This window comes from Salmo trutta, chromosome 18 (genome assembly GCF_901001165.1).
Source record: "Salmo trutta chromosome 18, fSalTru1.1, whole genome shotgun sequence".
Classification (NCBI taxonomy): domain Eukaryota; kingdom Metazoa; phylum Chordata; class Actinopteri; order Salmoniformes; family Salmonidae; genus Salmo; species Salmo trutta.
The window spans coordinates 14,534,297-14,542,539 of record NC_042974.1 but is presented as its reverse complement, the minus strand read 5'-3'; the positions used below and the strand labels follow the sequence as shown (position 1 = coordinate 14,542,539).

Genomic DNA, 8,243 nt, shown 5'->3' with positions numbered 1-8,243 from the left:
AGAGAGAGAGAGAGTGAGAGAGAGTGAGAGAGGGCTAGAGAGAGGGCTAGAGAGAGGGCTAGAGAGAGGGCTAGAGAGAGGGCTAGAGGAGAGGGCTAGAGGAGAGGGCTAGAGAGAGAGGGCTAGAGAGAGAGGGCTAGAGAGAGAGGGCTAGAGAGAGAGGGCTAGAGAGAGAGAGAGAGAGGGCTAGAGAGAGAGAGAGGGCTAGAGAGAGAGAGAGGGCTAGAGAGAGAGAGAGGGCTAGAGAGAGAGAGAGGGCTAGAGAGAGAGAGAGGGCTAGAGAGAGAGAGAGGGCTAGAGAGAGAGGGCTAGAGAGAGAGGGCTAGAGGGAGAGAGGGCTAGAGAGAGAGAGAGGGCTAGAGAGAGGGCTAGAGAGAGAGGGCTAGAGAGAGAGAGAGGGCTAGAGAGAGAGAGAGAGAGAACAGGAACACTACCTGATCTAACGAGCACACGAGGGGACAGCTTTATTACAGGCCATACTGTTTCTAACTATCTTAATCTCCCCCATAGAAACAACAGTGACAGCACCGTCAACAAAAACGGAAGGGATCTTTTGCAGCTCTGTAGAAGCCTGGGTCTGTACTTTGTCAATGGTAGGTTACGGGGGGACTCTTTGGGGAGATTCACCTATTGCTCACCTCTTGGCTACAGTACAGTAGACTATATGATCACAGACATGGACCCTTTCTCTCTCAGCTCATTCACTGTCAAGCCACTAACACCTCTGTCTGATCACAGCCAAATTACGTTGTTCCTCAAAAGAACAGACCTGGAAACAACCACACATTCACAGCCCAGTAAGCTGTACAACATCAGAAATTCATACAGATGGGCCCAAAACAGCACAGAAGAATACCAGAAAGCAACCTGGAACCAAAATATCCAAACACTCTTAGATAACTTTCTGGATACCACATTCACTCACAGTAAAGAAGGCATCAATCTAGCAGTACGAAACATCAACTATATATTCAGGCAAACGGCAAAAGAAGCACAATTGAAATTGATAAAAAACAAAACTAAAAAAATCACAGATGACAACTGGTTTGATGCAGATTGTAAAATTATAAGGAAAAAACTTAGAACACTATCCAACCAAAAGCACAGAGACCCAAATAATGGTGAATTACGCCTTCATTACTGTGAGACTTTAAAACTCTATAAACGTACACTCAGAACCAAAAAAGCACAGTACAACAGCAAGCAGCTGACACTAATTGAGGAGTCCATAAACACAAACAACTTTTGGCAAAATTGGAAAAAACTAAAAAAATCTAAACAAGAGGAATTAGCAATACAAAATGGTGACATATGGACAACCCATTTCAAAACACTCTACAACACCGTTGAAATTGACACAAACGCAGAACTACGCCAAATCCATGAGAAGTTGAATGGATAAGAAAAGCTATAAAGGACAATCAAAACCCATTGGACTCCCCAATTACTGACCAGGAGCTCTATAAGAAACTTCAGGCTCTCAAATTTAAAAAAGCCTGCGGACCTGATGGCATCCTAAATGAGATGCTCAAACTCACTAGTGCAAAATTTCAATTGGCTATATTAAAATTGTTTAATTTGATCCTGAGTGTAGGTTATTTCCCTGACATCTGGAATCAAGGACTCATAACCCCAATCTTTAAGAATGGAGACAAATTTGACCCTAACAATTACAGAGGCATTTGTGTGAACAGTAACCTGGGGAAGGTTTTCTGTAGTATCATCAATGTAAGAGTTCTAAACTTCCTTAATAAGCACAATGTCTTGAGTAAAAGCCAAATTGGATTTATACCAAAACATCGCACAACTGATCATATTTACACCTTACACACCCTGATAGATAAACATGTCCACCAAAATAATACCAAAATATACACTTGCTTTATCGACTTCCAAAAAGCATTTGATTCTATTTGGCATACAGGACTGTTCTACAAAGTTATTGAAAGTGGTGTAGGGGGTAAAACATATGACATAATTAAATCAATGTATACTGGCAATACGTGCAGCATTAAAATTGGTAAGAAAAGGACAGAATTCTTTAACCAGGGGCGGGGCCTTCGTCAGGGTTGCAATCTGAGCCCTGCACTCTTCAATATTTACATTAACGAATTGGCCACTATTCTAGAAAAATCCTCAGCCCCTGGTGTTAGTCTCCACAATTCAGAAGTTAAATGCCTACTCTTCGCAGATGACCTATGCCTGCTGTCACCCACAGCACCTGGCCTACAGCAGAGCCTGGACCTGCTAGAGCAGTACTGCCAGACCTGGGCCCTGGCAGTAAACCCCAAAAAGACTAAAATAATGATTTTCCAGAGAAGATCCAGATCTCAGGGAATTAGACCAAAGTTCTCAATTGGTACAAAATATATAGAGTACTGTACACACTACAATTACTTAGGTTTAAAAATAAGCTCAACTGGACACCTTAATGAGGCAGTGAATGAACTGAGAGAGAAAGCACGCAGGGCATTCTACGCCATTAAAAAGCAAATTCAAATTGAAATACCTATTAAAATTTGGCTAAAACTAATTGAATATGTCATTGAACCAATTGCACTTTATGGCAGCGAGGTGTGGGGTCCACTTGCAAAACAAGATTTCATCAAATGGGACAAACACCCCATTGAAACCCTACATGCAGAGTTCTGTAAGATTCTCCTACGTGTCCAGAGGAAAACTACAAACAATGCATGCAGGGCAGAATTAGGCCAATATCCACTAATTATAAAAACTCAAAAAAGAGCAATTAAGTTTTGGAAACATCTAAAATACAGTGACCCCCTCTCATATCATTACCAAGCCCTGCAATGCCAAGAGCTGAGCAAAGAAAAGAGTCCCCTCATCCAGCTGGTCCTGGGGCTGAGTTCACAAACCTGTTCTACTAACACACTGAAGCCTCAGGACCAGAACATCCAATCAATCAGAATAAACCAAATTACAACACAGTCAAAACAAAACTACATTGCTTATTGGGAAACACAAGCACAAACACAAAGCAAAATGCAGTGCTATCTGGCCCTAAATCGACAGTACACTATGGCTAAATATTTGACCATGGTTACTGATCAAAACCTTAGAAAAACCTTGACAAAGTACAGGCTCAGTGAGCACAGCCTTGCCATTGAGAAGGGTAGACACAGGAAAACCTGGCTCCCTGTAGAGGAAAGGCTGTGCAACCACTGCACAACAGCAGAACCTGAGACGGAGCTGCATTTCCTGACAAAATGTCAAAAATATAAAACAATTAGAGAGTGTCATTTCCCCAAATTTGAAACCCTTATTCAAGGTTTTAAAGACCTCTCTGATGAGGATAGGCTACCCATCCTGTTGGGGGAGGACGCAGAGAGCTGTGGGTTGGCAGCGCACTACATTGCTGCCTGCCATAAGTTGAGGGACAGTGTCTGACAGACCAACAAACCTGCACATGTCCTCAACTGTATGATTATTGTTATTGTTGAATGTATGGTTATATTGACCGTTGGTTATTGTTGTTACTGTTGTCCCGTTGACAATTTTTGATTCTCATTTTTATTTATTTTTTATATTGTAAATATCCAAAGTAAGCTTTGGCAATATGTACATTGTTACGTCATGCCAATAATGCGAATTGAATTGAATATGAGAGAGAGAGAGAGAGAGAGAGAGAGAGAGAGAGAGAGAGAGAGAGAGAGAGAGAGAGAGAGAGAGGAGAGAGAGAGAGAGAGAGAGAGAGAGAGAGAGAGAGAGAGAGAGAGAGAGAGAGAGAGAGAGAGAGAGAGAGAGAGAGAGAGAGAGAGAGGAGAGAGAGAGAGAGAGGAGAGAGAGAGAGAGAGAGAGAGAGAGAGAGAGAGAGAGAGGAGAGAGAGAGAGAGAGAGAGAGAGAGAGAGAGAGAGAGAGAGAGAGAGAGAGAGAGAGAGAGAGAGAGAGAGAGAGAGAGAGAGAGAGAGAGAGAGAGAGAGAGAGAGAGAGAGAGAGAGAGAGAGAGAGAGAGAGAGAGAGAGAGAGAGAGAGAGAGAGAGAGAGAGAGAGAGAGAGAGAGAGAGAGCCTTTATTTTATACTCAAGTGTTAACATAAATAATGACACACTGCCTTTTCAGAAATGAAACACCAAATGTAATTCCTAAATAAATAAAAAATACTAAAATAAAGAACATATACATTCAACTTATTTCATCAACAAAAAATAGTTTCCCCTCTACAAAACAAAGCGCTCCTTCGTATGCCCACTTCTCCTCAAACAATGGGAGATCCTTCACAGCTGAGTAGAACTCAAAATCCACTTTTATTCTTATTTTCACTAATCCTTTAAAACACATCTTACATCCTGCCCATATCCCGTTTCTATCTTATGTTTCCTACTCAGAAAAATTGACATCTTTGCTTGTCCCAAAATAAAATGTAACAGTTGTCATTGAAAATCTCCCCTACAGCTTTAAACAAAGACTCCAGCATTTCCAATAGAGGTTTTATCCTCTCACACTCCATAAAACAGTGAAAAATGGTTTCTCTTATATTACAAAAAGGACATCCATCTCCAACATCTGAGTTAATAACAGATATAAAAGCATTAACTGCAATGATGCCATGCAAAACCCTCCATTGCATATCACCAGTACCCTTTTGTAACGGTGGCTTGTACAATGCTCTCCATGCTGGCTTTACCTTGTCATCAATGCCCAATTTTACCCTCCATGGAGTGTCTTTTCTATTTTTCAATGTATCTTTATTCAACACCTTGACACACCCCCTATATAAGTCTTTCCCATTCACCTCATCCAAACCCACCTCTTCCAACCCTCTCAAATCCAGTAATATCGCCTTTCTTTCTGACTATGGGATATTTGGTGTAATCCCTAGTCTTGGAAATGAGACGTCTTCATCTTGTACCTTCTTCTTGTGGCTATGAAGCATACCCCACTCTTCTACTGACAGAGCCTTCCTGCAGCTTCCCAGCAGTTGTCCTACAATCCTTACCGACCTCACCCCCAAATGTTCAGCCACCCGTCTTCCATCCATTAAGGCGGGCCCAGCCTTGGCCATTAACTGTTTTAAGGTGATGATTTTGCCCTTCACCAGAATCTTGGAAAAATGTGGAACAGCTGCAGTTGTGCAATCCAGTCTTGCCCCATACACCAGAGGTTCCTCCAACAGCCAATGCACTGACTCCGCTGAAGTTTGTCTGGACACCTTCATTATGCTCCACACCCTAAGAAGGCCTCTGTAAAATGGAGGTATTCCCTCCCTAGAAATCTGGCTACTATCAACCAAAAATAAAGCTTTCTTTAAACCTAATCCTCCAACCTGCTGTAATACAAGACCTGCCACCCCTGTCCAAACCACATTTTCCGGTTCATAAACAACCTTTGAATAAACTGCAACCGGAAAGCAACAGCCCTACTAGCCAGGTGTACAAGAACTTGTCCCCCCCCACAAAACACTTTGTGGAACCCAGTGATATTTATCCCAAAAGAAATCCACAATTATTGCCTGTATCTTAGCCAGAAGGCCAGATGGTGGTTCTAAAACTGACAACCGATGCCACAGTGCAGAGGCAATCACATTGTTAACTATAATAGTGTGCCCCCTATATGACATACGAGATAGCAACCAACGCCATCTCCTTATCCTCCCTTCCACCATTTCAACCACCCCAATCCAATTTTTTTTCATAGTCCCCTCATCTCCTAGGTACACTCCAAGATACTTAAAACCTCTCACTCCAAGATACTTAAAACCTTAAAACCTCTCTTAAAACCCCTTACACCATTCCAGCCCCCCTGGCAAAGCCATGATCCCTCCAGACCATTCTCCAATCTGTAAAGCACAACTCTTTTCCCAATTTACCTTTGCAGAGGATATTCCCCTAAAACAATCAACCATTAGACTCAAACTATCCACCTCCGCTTGATTTTTCACTAAAACAACTACATCATCAGCATAGGCTGAGAGACGAATAGGAGGAATATCCCTTGAAAGGTACACCCCTTCAATGCGACTTCTAATGCTATTTAGTAGTGGCTCTATAGCAATGTCATATAACATTCCCGACAAAGAACATCCCTGCCTAATACCTCTACACACTTTAAAAGGAGCACTCAAACCACCGTTAACTTTCAATACACTTTCAATGTCACCATATATCACCTCTATCATGGCAATAAAACCAGAGCTGAACCCAAACGCCTCCAAAGTGTGCCATAAATATTGATGTTCAACTCGGTCAAATGCCTTTTCCTGATCAATTGAAATTAGACCAGCATCCAACCCAATAGCCCTAGAGACGTCCAAAAAATCACGAATCAGAGAAATGTTATCCCCTATCTGCCTGCCAGGAACACAGTAGGACTGGTCCGTATGTACGATTTGCCCCATCACCTCCCTCAACCTGTTGGACAAAGCCTTTGATAGGATCTTATAATCAGTGCACAATAAAGCCACCGGCCTCCAGTTCTTCACCTCCCTAGGGTCACCCTTTTTTGGGCAGTAGGGTGAGGACAGCCCTTCTGCAGCTTATTGGTAGTAACCCTCCGGTTAAACTATCATTAACTACTGCTAGCCAATCCGCTCCCAACATAGCCCAAAAAGACTTAAAAAAAGTCAACGGGAAGCCCATCAATGCCTGGTGCCCTTCCATTTTCCATGCCTTTTAATGCAGTGTATAACTCCTGCAAAGACAATGGTTGCTCAAGCTCAACCTGAGCTTCTGCAGCCACCTGTGGGAGCCCATCAAGGAACTGCTGTGTCACTGTTTTATCCTCTTTGTACTCACACTTGTAGAGCTCAGCATAGAACTCTACTGCCCTCTTTCTAATTTCACTAGGTCTAGTGAGCTCTTGTCCAACAGCTGATTTGAGACAATGAATAATTTTTCTTTGTCCATTATTTTTCTCCAAACCAAAGAAAAATTTGGATGAGGCATCCATTTCAGAGATTCCCTGAAACTTACTTCTCACCAATGCCCCCTGTGCTCTGATACCCAGCAGGTCTGCCGATGCAACTTTTTTCCTCTTGAGGGCTTCAGTGTGGCCTCGATCTCCTGTGGTCTCAACCAATGTCATGAGTTCCACTATTTCAGTCTCTAGGGCTTTCATTGATCTGGTGATATCCTTGGTGACATTCCTCGTGTATTGCTTACAGAATTGTTGAATCTGGATTTTCCCTATATCCCACCACTGTTGAAGGGATACAAAACTGGCCTTTTGAGACCTCCACCTCTCCCAGAAAAAACTAAAACATTTCCTGAAGTGAGCATCACTCAATAAAGTTATGTTAAAATGCCAGTATGCGCTTTTAGGTTTTACATCGTTAATGAACACCACCTCTGTTATTAAACAATGATCAGAAAATCCCACTGGGGTTATCACACTTGATTTACAGACCTGAGATTGATGCTCAAAACAATAAAACCTATCTAACCTGGCCATAGAGATGGTGTTCTCTCTCACATGCACCCAGGTATACTGCCTTGTGCCTCCATGTTGACTCCGCCAAATATCACACAGTTCATTTGTTACAATGAGACGTTTTAAAAAAGTCCTTGAGGCTATATGAGGTTCTTTGTGATTTCTATCTAAATCACTGACTGTGCAGTTAAAATCCCCAGCAATAAATAAATAATCTTCATTGTTACATTTCTCAATGGTATTTGATAATGTCTCTAAAAAGCATACCCTCTCAACTGCCACCACTGGGGCATATACATTTATCAGACACATAGTGATGTTTTCATACCTTACTCTAACTTTGAATAACCTCCCCTCAACTACCTCTTCAACTTCATATGACAAAGGCAAAAACCCTTTTGAGAACAAGATGGCCACACCTCCACTTTTTGAGTTTTTATGACTACACACTACTGTCCCCCCCCACTCCTGTTTCCACATAACTTCATTTTCCAAATTACTATGCGTTTCTTGTAGAAAAATGATGTCACTTCCCTTTCCCCTAATTAACTCATAGACTATGGCTCTTTTTTTAACGTCTCTTGCCCCATTTACGTTTAAAGAAGAAATCTTAAAACTGCTCATGGATGAAGAAAAAAAATACAGAGGAAGACCCAGAAACCACATCTCTTTACAGAGTTAAAGCTGCGACTGAACTCTTTCATTTTCTTTAGAATTTACATCACTTATCACTCTCGTTACCACTTTCTTGAGTCTAGCAATTTCAGGGCTTGTCAAACCTCCCCCTGTTATTTTTGACATCAGAAACTTTGCTGATTCAATAAACAATTCACTTTCAGGGAAAAAATCTGTTACA

General features: G+C 41.9%; 1 long non-coding RNA gene across 1 annotated transcript; it reads right to left on the bottom strand.

The window, feature by feature from the left end:
- Window positions 1-5,651: 5,651 nt before the first annotated feature.
- Window positions 5,652-6,337, bottom strand: LOC115152630 (uncharacterized). Its single transcript, XR_003867539.1, has 2 exons — window positions 5,740-6,337; window positions 5,652-5,697 (listed from the first exon to the last, which is right to left on the bottom strand). It is a non-coding gene; the product is annotated as an uncharacterized LOC115152630 (long non-coding RNA).
- Between the last annotated feature and the right edge of the window lie 1,906 nt (window positions 6,338-8,243).